Source organism: Siphateles boraxobius, unplaced genomic scaffold (assembly GCF_051911475.1).
Source record: "Siphateles boraxobius isolate OS27281-9 unplaced genomic scaffold, OSU_SipBor_1 66, whole genome shotgun sequence".
Taxonomy (NCBI): domain Eukaryota; kingdom Metazoa; phylum Chordata; class Actinopteri; order Cypriniformes; family Leuciscidae; genus Siphateles; species Siphateles boraxobius.
The window spans coordinates 10,565,702-10,580,433 of NW_027509193.1; the positions used below are offsets into that span (position 1 = coordinate 10,565,702).

General features: G+C 36.9%; 1 long non-coding RNA gene across 1 annotated transcript; it reads left to right on the plus strand.

The window, feature by feature from the left end:
- Positions 1-4,237: 4,237 nt before the first annotated feature.
- On the plus strand, positions 4,238-4,679 carry LOC143722378 (uncharacterized). Its single transcript, XR_013196871.1, has 3 exons — positions 4,238-4,343; positions 4,434-4,544; positions 4,629-4,679. It is a non-coding gene; the product is annotated as an uncharacterized LOC143722378 (long non-coding RNA).
- The last annotated feature ends 10,053 nt before the right edge of the window (positions 4,680-14,732 follow it).

Genomic DNA, 14,732 nt, shown 5'->3' on the forward strand with positions numbered 1-14,732 from the left:
GAATGATAAATAAAGTAATCGGGTTGATGTGCCCGTTTATATGTCACAAGTTTCAAATCGGATCTGATTTTTTGACATGCGCAAACTGCACGAATATACAAAATTCGCTGTTCGCGCATAACTATTCTCCTCTATTGGTTCTTTATTTGTTTTAAAAAGCAGACGTAATATTAATTCGTCTCTGGTCATAATTTAGAGCATATTAACCGTTTTGCCGTGCTGATCACGCAGTAAAAATGCCCCACCCCGCGGCCAAAACCAGGCGTCTGTGGATGAGAATCCACAACAAGGACTGGTGGGACGTTGTCCTGCTTCACTTCACATACGCGCGAGTAAAATGAGAATTTTAGAATGACGGGAAACTTATTAATATGACACTTTATTCAACAGGAAAAACATGTCATTACGTTTATTTAACGTCATTGCACATGCGCAGTCTTTTCAGTTTCGGTTTTCAATCCGATCAAGTGTTTACATGTTCTCTCGATCGGATTACATAAGGGATAAACCACCCCTTTCAATCTGATCGAAATGTCATTCGGATCGAGCTCAATCGGATCGATTAGGGTGTTTACATGAGGGTTTTTTAGTCCGATCGAGCCGTCAGTCCGATTATAAGCCCAGCTAACAGGGGACGTCCCCCGGACGTTGCGAACGTCTTCTTAGGTCCGCATTTGGTCCGGTTTATAACGTTGGCTGGAGGACGTTCCGAGGACGTTCGCATTTGGTCCGATTTATAACGTTGGCTGGAGGACGTTCCGAGGACGTTCGCATTTGGTCCGATTTATAGCGTTGGCTGGAGGACGTTCCGAGGACGTTCGCATTTGGTCCGGTTTGTACCGTTGCCTGGAGGACGTTCCGAGGACGTTCGCATTTGGTCCGGTTTGTAACGTTGGCTGGAGGACGTTCCGAGGACGTTCGCATTTGGTCCGGTTTATAACGTTGGTTGGGGGACATTCCAAGGACGTCCACTATGCGGAGAAATTGTTTTGTTTTTTGCATTTTGACATATGGTTTTAGTGCAAATAAACCATAGTAAAAATATAAAGAAAACATGGCTATTTGTGGATATGGCTTTACTAATAAAAAAGTTATATGGAACAAATCATGTTTCTTAAGATTGGTTTATAACTGATGATTGTATTACAATGATCCAACTAAACCTTATTTGTAATAATTCCACTATTTAAAATGAATAAAAGGTAAGATACATTGTAATTGTTTTCATTAAATAATTTCCATGACCATTACTATATGACTTTTAAATACAGTCAGTTAATGTGTTGCATAATCTAAAATCATAGTGCACACATATTCAGGCAATAGTGGAAGTATCCACCATTGTGCAGTTATAGATTAACTGATTAAAAAAATATATATATATGACAATGTTAATGTGTTTTCTCATTCAGAGTCTTTGCCAGATAATTTTTAACGCAGGTGCTGAGGGGGTGCTAGATCATTGACAGGGGGAGCTGCGCAATTATATAGCCTATATTGTATATACTATTTTTAAATGAGCAAAACTTCAATATTTAATATTCAATCATTTTAATTATCACAACTAAAGTTTTAATTTTACTAAATTGAATAAGCACAACATTCAGCATTCAATCAAATATATTTAAAGATTTATTATTTCAACATAATATCTCGTTATTTCGACATATGTGCGCGTGCAACATAATCAGAGAGTGGCCTATTACTTTTCGTTTGGAATAGTTTCGTTTAAAGATTTAGTTGCAAGCTTTCTATATTTCTCATGTCTGTGAGGCATATTTCAGTTAATTTATGATGAGATGCGCTCAAGTTCAGTGCAATGCAAGTGACCGCGCTGACGCCTCCATGTCATGATTATATTGTCTGCTATATTTGCTTATTAAATCCAGGCAATTGGTTGATTAATTTTTTTTTTTTAATTAAGATACAATTTATACAAAACGAAATTCACTTTAAAGAAAGGCTTTCTACAAAACACAACATAGGCTAATGAGTCAAAATCATGAATGACCCACTTCATGTCTCCCGATATATTGCATATCCTATCTTACTCATGCTGTTCACTTTTCATAACATGGGGAAAAAAACATTATAATATTTGAACAAATATGAAACTAAATGCGCTTATTCAATGGCTACAACATGTATACAGTAGTAGGCCTACAGACTCTCTATTTGTACAAATTGCTGCAAATTCATTTAATTCTGAATTTTGCACGTTGAAAGGCTTTTTTTGTGCATAGTTAAACATATCTGCAACGTTTATCAAGTTCACGGATAATTGTGCATGCATTTATTAATCATTATGATACTAAAATCATAATAAAGTAGGTTATACTACAAAAAAACAGATGAGCCCAGAATATAAACGCAACGTGTTTAATTAGCTTACACATTAACCATTTTCCTCCCATAGAAAACCATTATAAGAACACTTTTCCTCTGGCCAGTTCTTTGTTCCATTAAATTGTCACCAGCATGTATCTTCCCCCTCTGCATCACCACTGCTGGATCCAAACCTAAAACACAAGACTTTATTAGTGACACAGTTCAGGAATTGGCAGAACTAATGCAGAATGGTCTGACCTGGGAAGGCAAGCATTTAAACATCCAACTGAGATGTGTTACCTGCGATGCTCCTGCCAAAGCCATGGTCAAGTGTGTCAAGCAGTTCTCCGGCTACTATGGGTGCGACAGATGCACCCAGAAGGGATCCTGGGATGGTCGGTTGACGTATCCAGATGTTGACAATCTGACCTTGAGGACAGACCAATCATTCAGGGAGTGTTGGCAACCAGAACACCATCACGAGGAGAAGATTTCACCTTTCTCTGTCCTCCCAATCGACATGATCAAATCATTCCCCATCGATTACATGCACCAGAGCTGCCTTGGGGTCATGAAAAAGTTGCTGCTATTGTGGACAAGAGGTAGATCCGAGTACCGCATGTCATCAGGAGACGTGGCCCGTGTAAGCAATAGGCTGGTGACACTGAAGAAAACAATTCCTGCCTGCTTTGCCAGAAAGCCAAGGGGGTTGCAAGAAATTGAGCGTTGGAAAGCAACCGAATTCAGACAGTTTGCATTATACACAGGGAAGATAGTTCTGAAGGGAGCACTACAAGGACAACTGTACGAACACTTCTTGTGTTCACTTCTTGAGTCCAGAACTTACAAAGGCACAAGGGCCTTATGCCAGCCAACTACTGCAATACTTTGTGGAGAAAGGACGGGAGATATACGGAGAGACATTTTTAGTGTACAACGTCCATTCATTGCTTCACCTTTCAGAAGATGCTCAAAACTTTGGCTGCCTTGACAACTGCAGTGCGTTTAAATTTGAAAACTAGCTACATCAGATGAAGAACATCGTCCGCTCTGGAAAAAATGTCTTAACTCAAGTAGCAAATCGTCTGGAGGAAACATCAAAGCTGAAGCAAGAAAACAAGGAAAAAGTTGTGTCATTGAAAAGCCCAAACAATGTGTTTGTTTTAAGCCCTGAAGAATGTTGTGAGGTGGTGTCAGAAGGGGTGGACAACACAATGTTATGCAGAGTGTTCACCAATTTACAGCCATATCTGATGACGCCATGTGATTCCCGTCTTTATGGAGCGTATGTCGCTAGCATTATGCACTCACAAATGCGATGCCTTGACAGAAAGGCACTTGAGAGGAGGGCATTCATGTTGGAAGAACAGGGTGGAATCAGAATTGTCGTGTCTATCCTTCATACTTTGTAGGCTGCTGCAAGATGTACATAGTTATTTATTAGTTTAATTTAAAGACACAGAGCATTACAACCAAATCATCAAATATGTCACAAGACTCAAGCCTTTCTGTAGAAGAACATTTTAACTACAAAAATGAAATGAGAATGTCTAGAACTTAAGAAAACAAGGAGGATGAACAATAACAACAAATGGATCCGATACATAACAGCCATAATCATAATTTATTCACGAGGTTAGAGCATGTCCTATGGATCTATTAATAGCTAATTATAAAAATTTCAACAATTTATATTTTAACATTTCTATTTTATACAGGATTATTTGCGCTATGTTGTGCTTCATTTCATTAAGCACAATGAAGTTGAGGTGGCTCCATCCAGCTGGTTGGAGTTAAATAATGAGGTAAGAATAAGTGTCCATATATGTAAACATGAATGTTAAATATTAAACAGGTTTATTGTAAATGTGCAAATGAAAACAAATACATCTATGTCTGAAAGGTATTGTATTGCTACTGGCCTCACGTGAACGCTGGTATTATGGTAAAAAAATGTGCCATACCAGATAAGAAGCTATGGTCCAAACATCAAGTCAGAATATTTTCTGACACAGGTAAAGTATGCAAAATAATACCATACAAACTTTTTAATCAAGACAAAAAAATAGCAAATATTTCTATAAGTTATGCTGCTTTGTGAGCAGATAATTATGATCTGGCAAGATTTCGGGCAAGAAAGGCCCAAGAAACATCGCATGTTGAGGACTCTGATGAGAATACGGGGAGAAAAGTCATTCCCCCAAGACGATTTAGAGGTATTTAGATATGTTATAATAAATAGGTTAAAGATCTTCCCTAATTTATTATGAAAGGTAATATTTAAAATTTGTTTTTTGCAGAGGAAGAAGTCTTGCCCAGCCAGCCCAGATGGGCAAAACAGACTCAAAGCTGTAAGCATATAAACTATAACTGAAATGAGAATGATTATGAAAAGCCAAAATTTGTGTTCTCTATTAATGTTTAATAAAATTTTGTTTTGCAGTTCATGAGAATGGTGGGTCGTCTCCAGGTGAATTCACTGTGGTGTGCTCATACCAAAAAAATGGGTTTTAAATATCAGTGAGGAATATATTTAACTATATAACCTAATTCTTTATTTTCATTATTCCATTTGGTCTGGAAGATGACATTACCAGCTTACAAGCAAAGAAAAAGAAAAAATCAAAAAATAGATCAACATTAGCAGAAACTACAATTGAGTGTAAGTAGAAAATGAATGTCACTTAAAATATATATATATGAAGAGAAGTCAATATTGCCTACATGATTGCTGTCACTGTTTTTTTTTTGTTTGTTTGTTTTTTGTTTTCTTCAGCTGTGGAGACTGATGAAGGTAAGACCACTGTTATTTAGTTTTTATAGGTTTAAACAATGTTATGTCTTTTTTTACTCAAGTTCTTTTTTTTTTTTACCTTAGATGAGGAGCTGCAGCCAAAAAGAAAAAAACAAAAACAATCTTGTTTGATGTTGCCCAATGCTCCTTCCTGTGAGTACATTTTGAGTTTTAATTTTTCAGTAACTGAGTAGTTATAGAAAGAAGTTTAAGGTTGGGACTTTTTTAAAACTAAATTAAATAAAACAGCAACACAACTCTTTACAGCATTCATAATAATAAATGCTTCTTGAGCAGCAAATCAGCATATTAATGATTTCTGAAGGATCAGAAGACTATACTAATTCAGCTTTGCCATCACATAAATTAATTACATTTTGTAATTTACATTTACAGTACAAAAAATGTAGTAATAATTCACATTATAACGGTTTCAACTTTCATATTGATCAAATAAATGCACTTTTTGATTGATGTGGTTACAGTTCCATCAGCTTCAACACTCCAGCCACAGTCCAGTTCTACAAGCCAGCAGATTCAAGGTATGAAGAAAGACTTTATACACATATATACAGATGACCTGGATAGATATGTACAAGCATTGTGATTCTAACAGTCACACTTTATTTAATTTTAATCAGCTCTATTCAATTTGACTTTTTGCCATTTGCTAAAATATATATATATATATATAGAGGATTTTGACCAAAAAATCACAATATAAGTAGGCCTACTTTTAAAAGAGTATCAAAACTCGAGAGCACGTAGATGTGAATTTGAGAACTTGTACAATAAATATTCATACTTGTACGTGAACATTTACACTCACAGCTCCAATGTGAAAACCTGTAAAATTAAAATTTGAAGTTGAATGTTGAAATTTGCACTCGCAGACAAAAGTCACAAACCTGTATTCTGAATTTGAAGCTGCAGACAAATAGTCACAAATGTGTAAAATGCCATTCACAGAAATACAATGACACGCACAAACTTGTAATATATATTTGCCTTTAATCGCAGTACAACCTCAATTAGGCACTTGCAACTTCTCAAATCCGTCACTGCAATTTCAAATTTCGGGCCTTGAATTTTGCTACTCTTTTCAGCTAACTGCCTGCTACCCAGCTTATCTGACACGTCTCAGGTTGTCAGACTGTCAGTGTAAACGTTTGTAAACTTTTATTTTTGATATAATTATGTAACAGACTAACATGACATCAACACCAGTTTACTTTTATAATGTACTTACTAAATTATACTTGTATAATGCACTTACCAATTAGCAAAGACGGTGCAGCCTGCAGTCTTTTACTCTTGTAAGCGAGTTTATGCAGGGCTTTAATTCAGCACTTTGAAGGAATCTTTTGTATGAATGACTCAATGACTCACTAATTAAGACGGTCACTTGCCGCCACCTATTGGCGGTTTAGTTTCATGTTTAAGTATTGCATTTTTTGTATTTGTATATTCAAACATTTATTTAAAACATCAATCTCATAACATTATTTATTGCAGTTGTAATTTTGCAGTACGAATTATTTAATTCGATGTAACAGCCCAGTGTCTCATTATTATAACTGAATTTATTGATCAAATGTAAGAATTTGACATGAAAGATGATACATACATTTAATAAGGTAATAAAAGTTCTCTTTATAAAAATAAATAACACACTGGGGTAAACATCACAAATATGAAGATTTAAGTATGTCAAATCTGAAAATATTGCTTCAGAATAAATATATTTACACCACCAAAAAAAAAAAAAAAACCCTCCCGTACAGTAGGCTACATACAATTATTTATTTGTATTGGTACATCCGTGCCGCGAGATGTTTTAAAAAGTGGTGGGGACAATATCAACCCTGGCAAAAAGTGTATTTTACTAAAAACATACTCAAGTACATTTTTAATACATTTATATACGTCTTTTTCACCTGGGTGCTCCAAAAGTGTTTGAGCAAGATGATTCTGTGAATTGCCATGTGTCTAATCAAATATAATGTTTGCCTATATATTCATGCATGTCTTGCAACTTGACAAATATAGACCTGTTGTCATTGTTAATATGATATATAAAAAAATAAGGTAAAATTGTATGATCTTTAAGCATTTTTGAAGATTACTTATTTTGCAAACTAATTTATAGTTGAGTGTGTATATGCTAAAAAAGTGCGTAGGCTATACTAAAAAAGTTGTGTATCGGCAAGTAAAAGGTAATTTATGTGTATAAAGAGCACGCAAAATGAAAGCATGAATTTGTACTCAGTACCAGGAGACTCTCAGAATTCATAAATCTCTATGATGCTGGGCTTGTGTCGTGTGTGTATGCAAACAGACAGTGGGTACGATGCGGTAACACTTTATTTTACAGTGTCCTTGTTACATGTACTTACAATAGTATTAACAGTTAATTATGCATAGCCTAATTACATGCAACTAACCCTCAACCAAACCCTAATCCTACCCTAACACTATAGTAAGTACATGTACTTAATTAATATTACTTAAATATATAATTACACTGTCAATGACACCGTAAAACAAAGTAGGCTATAACAGCACAATGTGTTCGTGAATAAAATCACTACTAGCCTAGGGCACAATGATCCCCTGTAGCCCATTTAAAATATTTAAATTATATAAAAATAGCTGTATTTAAAATAAAACCTAAATGTTTAAATTTTGTTAATTTGTTTTAGGTTCCAAGCTTACGGGTGGAATCAGATGTGGAGGAGTAACGCGTTTCAGCTGGAAACCTGGCAACTGGACACGCAAACACACACACGCACTTTTTTTGTTTATGAAAATAAAAGTATTTTTGTTTCCTGATATTCCTTGTTTTGTGTTTCCTTGGTTGTTCAATTTTGTGTTATCAGACTAATGCTACACTATAAAAGGGTGTTAAGATGTTAAAAGGACTTCTAGTGAACGTTCCGTAAAGGTCCCCGAAAGTTTTCTAAACGTCCCGCGAAGGTCCCTCGGGAAGTCCCGCGAACGTCCCCCGCGAAGTCCTGCGAACGTCCCGCGAACGTCCCCCGCGACGTCCTGCGAACGTCCCGCGAACGTCCCCCACGACGTCCTGCGAACGTTTAAAGAACCCTACACGAAGACGTTCAGGGGACGTTCGCAGTGGACGTTCAGGGGACGTTCTGGGGACGTTTTTTTGTTAGCTGGGAGTGTCCATGTGTCAACCATGGTGTCAACTCAACGTGGTCCGGAGAGGGTGTGTGAAACGGTAAAGAAATGAACCATAGCAAGACTCATGTTTATGTTCAACTGTTCTATGGTTATTATGTTATTATGTTTTATAATTTATTTTATGTACATTTTGTTCAAAATGTTTTAAATACCCTTTTGCACATTTTATTTATGTTCAATCGCTCTTTCTAGCTCAAGCAAATCCACAATTAAATTATTTTTTATAAGGTCGTCTGTTGACTGCTGTATATAAACCCCTTCAATATAGTTGTTGTTACCCCAGGGGAGGAGGGGAGTCAGCAAAAAAATAAAATAATAATAGAGTACCGGCACCTCTTTTGGGCCACTTAAAGCACATATATATATATACGTATACTAGGGGTGTAACGATTCGACACACGATCACGATACTGAACTCACGATAAGATATTATTGCGATACTCCAAGAAAAAAAAAATGTACTGTTGATTAAAATGCTAAATTTGATATTGCAATTTGGGTGTAAATTAACAAGCTTGTTGCTGGTAACCCAATGCACAGGTCAATGGTGACACCAAAATAAAAATATTCATGATTCCGAAGCTGAAAATACAGAATTATTTTAGACGAATATGCTTGCACTCTGTCACTGACTATATATATTTAAAATAATGTAGACCTCATTTTACAGGTAACATAAGACATTTGGCATTATCAGGACCCACAAATATTCCCCCACTGCATTACTACACGTTATATTCAACATTATATATAGTAGTTTAATGTGTTACTGACACTAAAACTCTGAAAACTATCCACAATACATATTGTTGCATTTTTGTATTGTAATATTTTGACAAGATATATTCCGTGCTACGCCGTGCTACGTGCTGGTCGATGGGAATTACGTTTGTGAAATCTTATTACAATGAATTATTAATGAATTATTTCTGTTTATTAAAATATATGGGTGACTAACTACAAGGGAAGGGGCCCCATACTTTCAATATTTTTACCAAAGTATCTATTTTTAGCAAAGTATTTTTACCATAGCTCAAGCATTTTCACTCCGAGATGCGCTCAGTGCTTTCTTCCGGAAACAGCGGACCATATGAGATTCCAAGTCACAGTTCAGCTCACGTAGCACGGCGTTCGTGTTTTGGCTGGTCGAGCCTTTTTTTCCAAAGATGGCTCCTGCCTGTATACACGAAGTGCACTGTCTTTATAAAGTATCTTCTTATTATACTGTCTGTGCACTTACAAAGTTCTCAATGCTTCGGTTTGTAGGTAGGGACCCTCATTATGCTACCGTGTTAGTGTGGGGCTATTTTGAGCTAGCGATTTTTATTTTTACTTACTCTGCCCTATATACTAGTGTTATAAGCTAATCTGTGGTTCGAGATAAAACTGTGTACATTCGATTATCATGAAAACACATCCCAGAGAATCGTCGACTCAGTACCCATGTGTTATTAACCCCTAGGTTAATTTTGCGCCGGAATTGCCCTTTAACTCTCTCGAGCGCTGATAGTCTTTTCTAATGTTAATACGGGTCCTTAAGCTCTTGCCCAGACATAACCATTTATTTTCCAGTAATTTCTTCTGAGCTTTTCTCTTTTGTATTGTGTCTCATCTCTATTTCTGCAGTCTTTCTTCAGTTCAAATCTCCCTCTTGATCGTTCTCTCCGTCATACGCCCCCTAATGCTGATTGGCTGACACGTTTGTTGTTGGTGTCGGACCAACTAACATCCAAACAGCATATTTCAAAAACTACTGATCCCACCTTTAAAGAGACCAAAAAGGACCAAAAAGTTGTAATCGAAATTATTCAACCCCCATGCCTGTTTACACCAAATCCAGTGACTAAGGGAGACATATTGGGGATGGATAATATATTGGCCATCATATCTGTCACGATCTGTGTGTTAAGTTTCATTTTCATGGACTTTTAGTTTGTATTTCTCAGTTAACTGTTTTCTGTGTTTCCTTGGTTTCTAGTTTCCCACCAGTCATTAGTTGTCATGGAAACTCATTCAATCATCACACCTGTTTGTTATATTAAAATAGCTCAAAACACTTTTAATGACTTCTGCAGTCTCAAAAATATTTTATAAGTCATTATAAAATCTACTGTATCTCTCCCCTAATAGATTGACTTAATTACCAAACAAAAAAGGGTCAATATAAAATAGTTCAAATGTTCAGTAACCCATTAGATTTTAGGCTGTGGTTGTTCTGTTTCTTCCACAAACAGTGGTTCCACACAGTGGTTTTGTGAATGCTTTAGACATATATTCACAGTACAACAGCAGAGGGAAGTGAGGCAGCCATCATTATCCAGCAATAAGCCGACGCAAATGACCTTTTAAATATGTGCAGGAGGAGATTAATTCATATGTCAGAGGAGAAAGCAAATGAGGGTTTCGAAACCTAAGGCTAGATTACACAGACATGTGTGAAAGTTTCATGTTGTGTTGAGCTTCTTATTCTATGTAAAATGTTTTGAATGCTAACCTGAAACAAAATCAGTCGCTAATATTTGCTGATAGTGCTACATATTCGCATCAATGACAGACTTTAATCGTGGATTTCCACAAGGGTCATGCACCATTCAGGATTAAATTCCATTTCTATTCTAAAAAAAAAAAAAAAAAAAACATTTCAGAAAAATATCATGAGCCTTCTGCCATCATTTACTCACCTTATTCTAACTGTGCGTTCACACTGGACGCGAATAGTCCAATTCGCGTCTACCGCGTCTAGTTTGACGCTTGACCACTTTGTGTTAATTCGTGCGACAAGAGTGAAACTGACGCGCGTAAAAACAAAAGTTTGAAGCGAAATTTACGCGCTTCAGAGGTGAAAGTTTCAAAAGTTTCGAACCCCGTTGGCGGCCATCTTTTTACAAGATGTATCTTGTTGATGGGTCATTTATCGAGAGAGTCACCGCTCTGTATTTGCTCTGGAGATCACCCTCGCCCTCACCCACCTAATCTTGAATTTATTTTTGTTTTGATGATAAATGGAGCCAGCCTAGATTACTACAAAAGTGATTAAACTGTCCTGTGTTTTTTTCCCCTCACACAACACAGACACGAACTATGTTCTTGCACTAAAGTATGTTGGATCTCTTTACATTAGAATAAAAATAATGTTTCATATAATCTAGATTAGATATGGAATAAATAGCATACAAAATTAATGTCTCATATCAAGTTTTTATGTGGTAAAATATTTACTTCACCACGTGACAGCAGCAAGCTGGCTCCTGATTGGTTAACGCGGCACGAATTTGACGAAAAAGTTCAAATTTTTCAACTCGGGCGGCAGACACGAATTCGCGTCAAACGCGTGAATGCACTAAAAGCACTAAATAAATCATTCGCGCGGAATGCGCCAGACGCTCAATTCGCGCTATTCACGCCATTCGCATGAACTTGACTCGCGAATGAGGCGAATTCGCGTCTACTGTGCCGCGCTATACACCTCATTCGCGCTGGAATTTTTTATGGGCGTAACACGTCTTTGCATTGACTTAACATTAAAATCACTCGCGCTAGACGCTCTATTCGCGTCCGGTGTGAACGCATCATGATACATTTTAAAAATTTTAATATTATTAATTTTTCTGACCTCATTGTATTTTTTTTGTGTGATTTCAGCATAAATTCGCTTAATTTTTATTTGATTAACATATGGAGCATTTCCAGAAATATTACAAGCAGTAATTTTTGAAAAGCTACATATAAAAACATTTATTTTGTTATCCATTATTTTTTTTATTATTATTTTTTTTTCAATAAATTAACTTTCATTTTATGGACCATGATGGAAGAACACATTTCACAGAACACTCTAATTTCACTAAGATGGATATAAACAACATGAAGCAGTCTAAACAGATGGGAATCTGGGAATGGTAGCTTCTTTTGCCCATTTTTTGGTTGTGAGTCTAATACAATCACTGTGACTGCATTGAATTTATTTTGCAATTCAGTAAACCCTTCATGTCTTTTCATTCAGTTTCCAATTTATCATCCTGTGTGACCAATTCAATTTAAACTCGTGAATTGAAACTAAGTCAATTCTTAAATTCTGAATTTTATCCAAACCTGACTTTCACAAATCAAACGAATAGTTTATCAACTGTAGTCATCAATTTCCACATCTGTGCTTTCTGGATAACCGGTAACTTTAACTTTCACAGTCTGCGACGAGTCTCTCACTTGGCATCAGCTATGGATTTTTTCCAATCAATGGAAGTCAATGGGGCCCATCAACTGTTCGATTACTGACATTCTTCAAAATATCTTATTTTGAGATCATGCTGAAGAAAGAAATTCATACATGTTTTGAAAAACTTGAGGATGAGTAAATGACACAATTGTATTAATTTTAAATTAATTTTATAATTTTATACACTTTAAATGTTAGTTATTTTCCATTGATAATCTTCCCCTTAGCAGTTCATCTTAAAATTAATTAACAGTTAATTAAACAAGTTTAAACTTGGTCACGTGACATGCTAGAACCAACGGTGCTTGACTTTAAACTTGTTTGACAAATCTGTTTTTTTTTTTTTTTTTTTTTTGGTTGAAGTTGAGACTTGGACTACTTATTTTATGTTGCTTCTTTGTCCTTTTTGGAGCGTAGCAGTAAACATCACCATTCGCTGTATATGGAAAAGAGTGGCTTGGACATTGTGGCTAACACCTCATATGATTTAACAAATGTACAAGTCATTTTCTTTCAGTGTCATTGCAGTATTGTTTATATACTATTATAGATTTATTATTATATTGAATTAGATTTATTGAATTGAATAATGGCTTTTGTAGGCTCATTTACACTCACCTAAAGGATTATTAGGAACACCATACTAATACTGTGTTTGACCCCCTTTCGCCTTCAGAACTGCCTTAATTCTACGTGGCGTTGATTCAACAAGGTGCTGAAAACATTCTTTAAGAATGTTGGCCCATATTGATAGGATAGTATCTTGCAGTTGATGGAGATTTGTGGGATGCACATCCAGGGCATGAAGCTCCCGTTCCACCACATCAGAATCAAAATCAGAAGAATCAGAATCAGAAAGAGGTTTATTGCCAAGTGTGCTTGCACACACAAGGAATTTTCCTTGGTACTGAAACTTCCAGTGCACATATACAAATACAGATACAACAAGAAACATAGTAATACAAATTCTACAAATTAAATTATATAAAAAAATATATATAAAAAAAATGAAAATACTATAAAAATAGATGGTCACAGTTGGGTTTTGTCAGAATAAACATTTACAGATTATGACCATATTTACAGTATTTTGAATAGTATGAATAAATATAAATAAATATAAATATCACCTGAATTTTTAAGATATTGCACTAAACAGTGGGAGTATTGCACTTACAGGCATATGCCTTGGGAGATATGTTAACTGTTCAGAAGGGAAATGGCCTGTGAGAAGAAACTGTTCCTGTGCCGAGATGTTCTAGTGGCCAGTGATCTGAGTCGCCGTCTTGACGGTAACAGTTCAAACAGGAGGTGTCCAGGGTGAGTGGAGTCTGAGATGATTTTACCTGCTCTCTTCCTCACTCTGGAAGAGTACAGGTACTGGAGGGATGGCAGGGGGGCACCAATGATCCTCTCCACAGTCCGGACTGTACGTTGTAGTCTCCTGATGTCTGATTTGGTAGCTGAACCGAACCAGACAGTGATGGAAGTGCATAAAACAGACTCAATGACGGCTGAGTAGAACTGAATCAGCAGCTCCTGTGGCTAGTTGAACTTCCTCGATTGGCGAAGGAAGTATAGTCTCTGCTGGGCCTTTTTCACAGTGGAGTCAATGTTATTGTCCCACTTCAGGTCCTGAGAGATGGAAGTGCCCAGGAACCTGAATGACTCCACTGCTTCCACAGTGCTGTTCATGATGGTGAGTGGGGGGAGTGCTGGGCTGTTCCTACTGAAGTCCTCGATCATTCTCCACTGTTTTGAGCGTGTTCAGCTCAAGGTTGTTATAACTGCACCAGACAGCCAGCTGTTCAACCTCTAGTCGGTAAGCAGACTCGTCACCGTTTTGGATGAGACCGATGACAGTGGTGTCGTCTGCAAATTTCAGGAGCTTGACAGTGGGGTCTTTAGAAGTGCAGTCATTAGTGTACAGGGAGAAGAGCAGTGGGGAGAGAACGCACCCTTGGTGGGCGCCAGTGCTGGTGGTGAGAGTCCTGAATGTGTGTTTCCCCAGTCTCACTCGCTGCTGCCGGTCCGTCAGGAAGCTGGAGATCCACTGACAGATCGAGGATGGTATGGAGAGCTGGGTCAGTTTGGCTGTGAGAAGACCAGGCATGATGGTATTGAAGGCCGAACGGAAGTCCACAAAGAGGATCCTTGCATAAGTCCCTGGTCTGTCGAGATGTTGCAGGATAT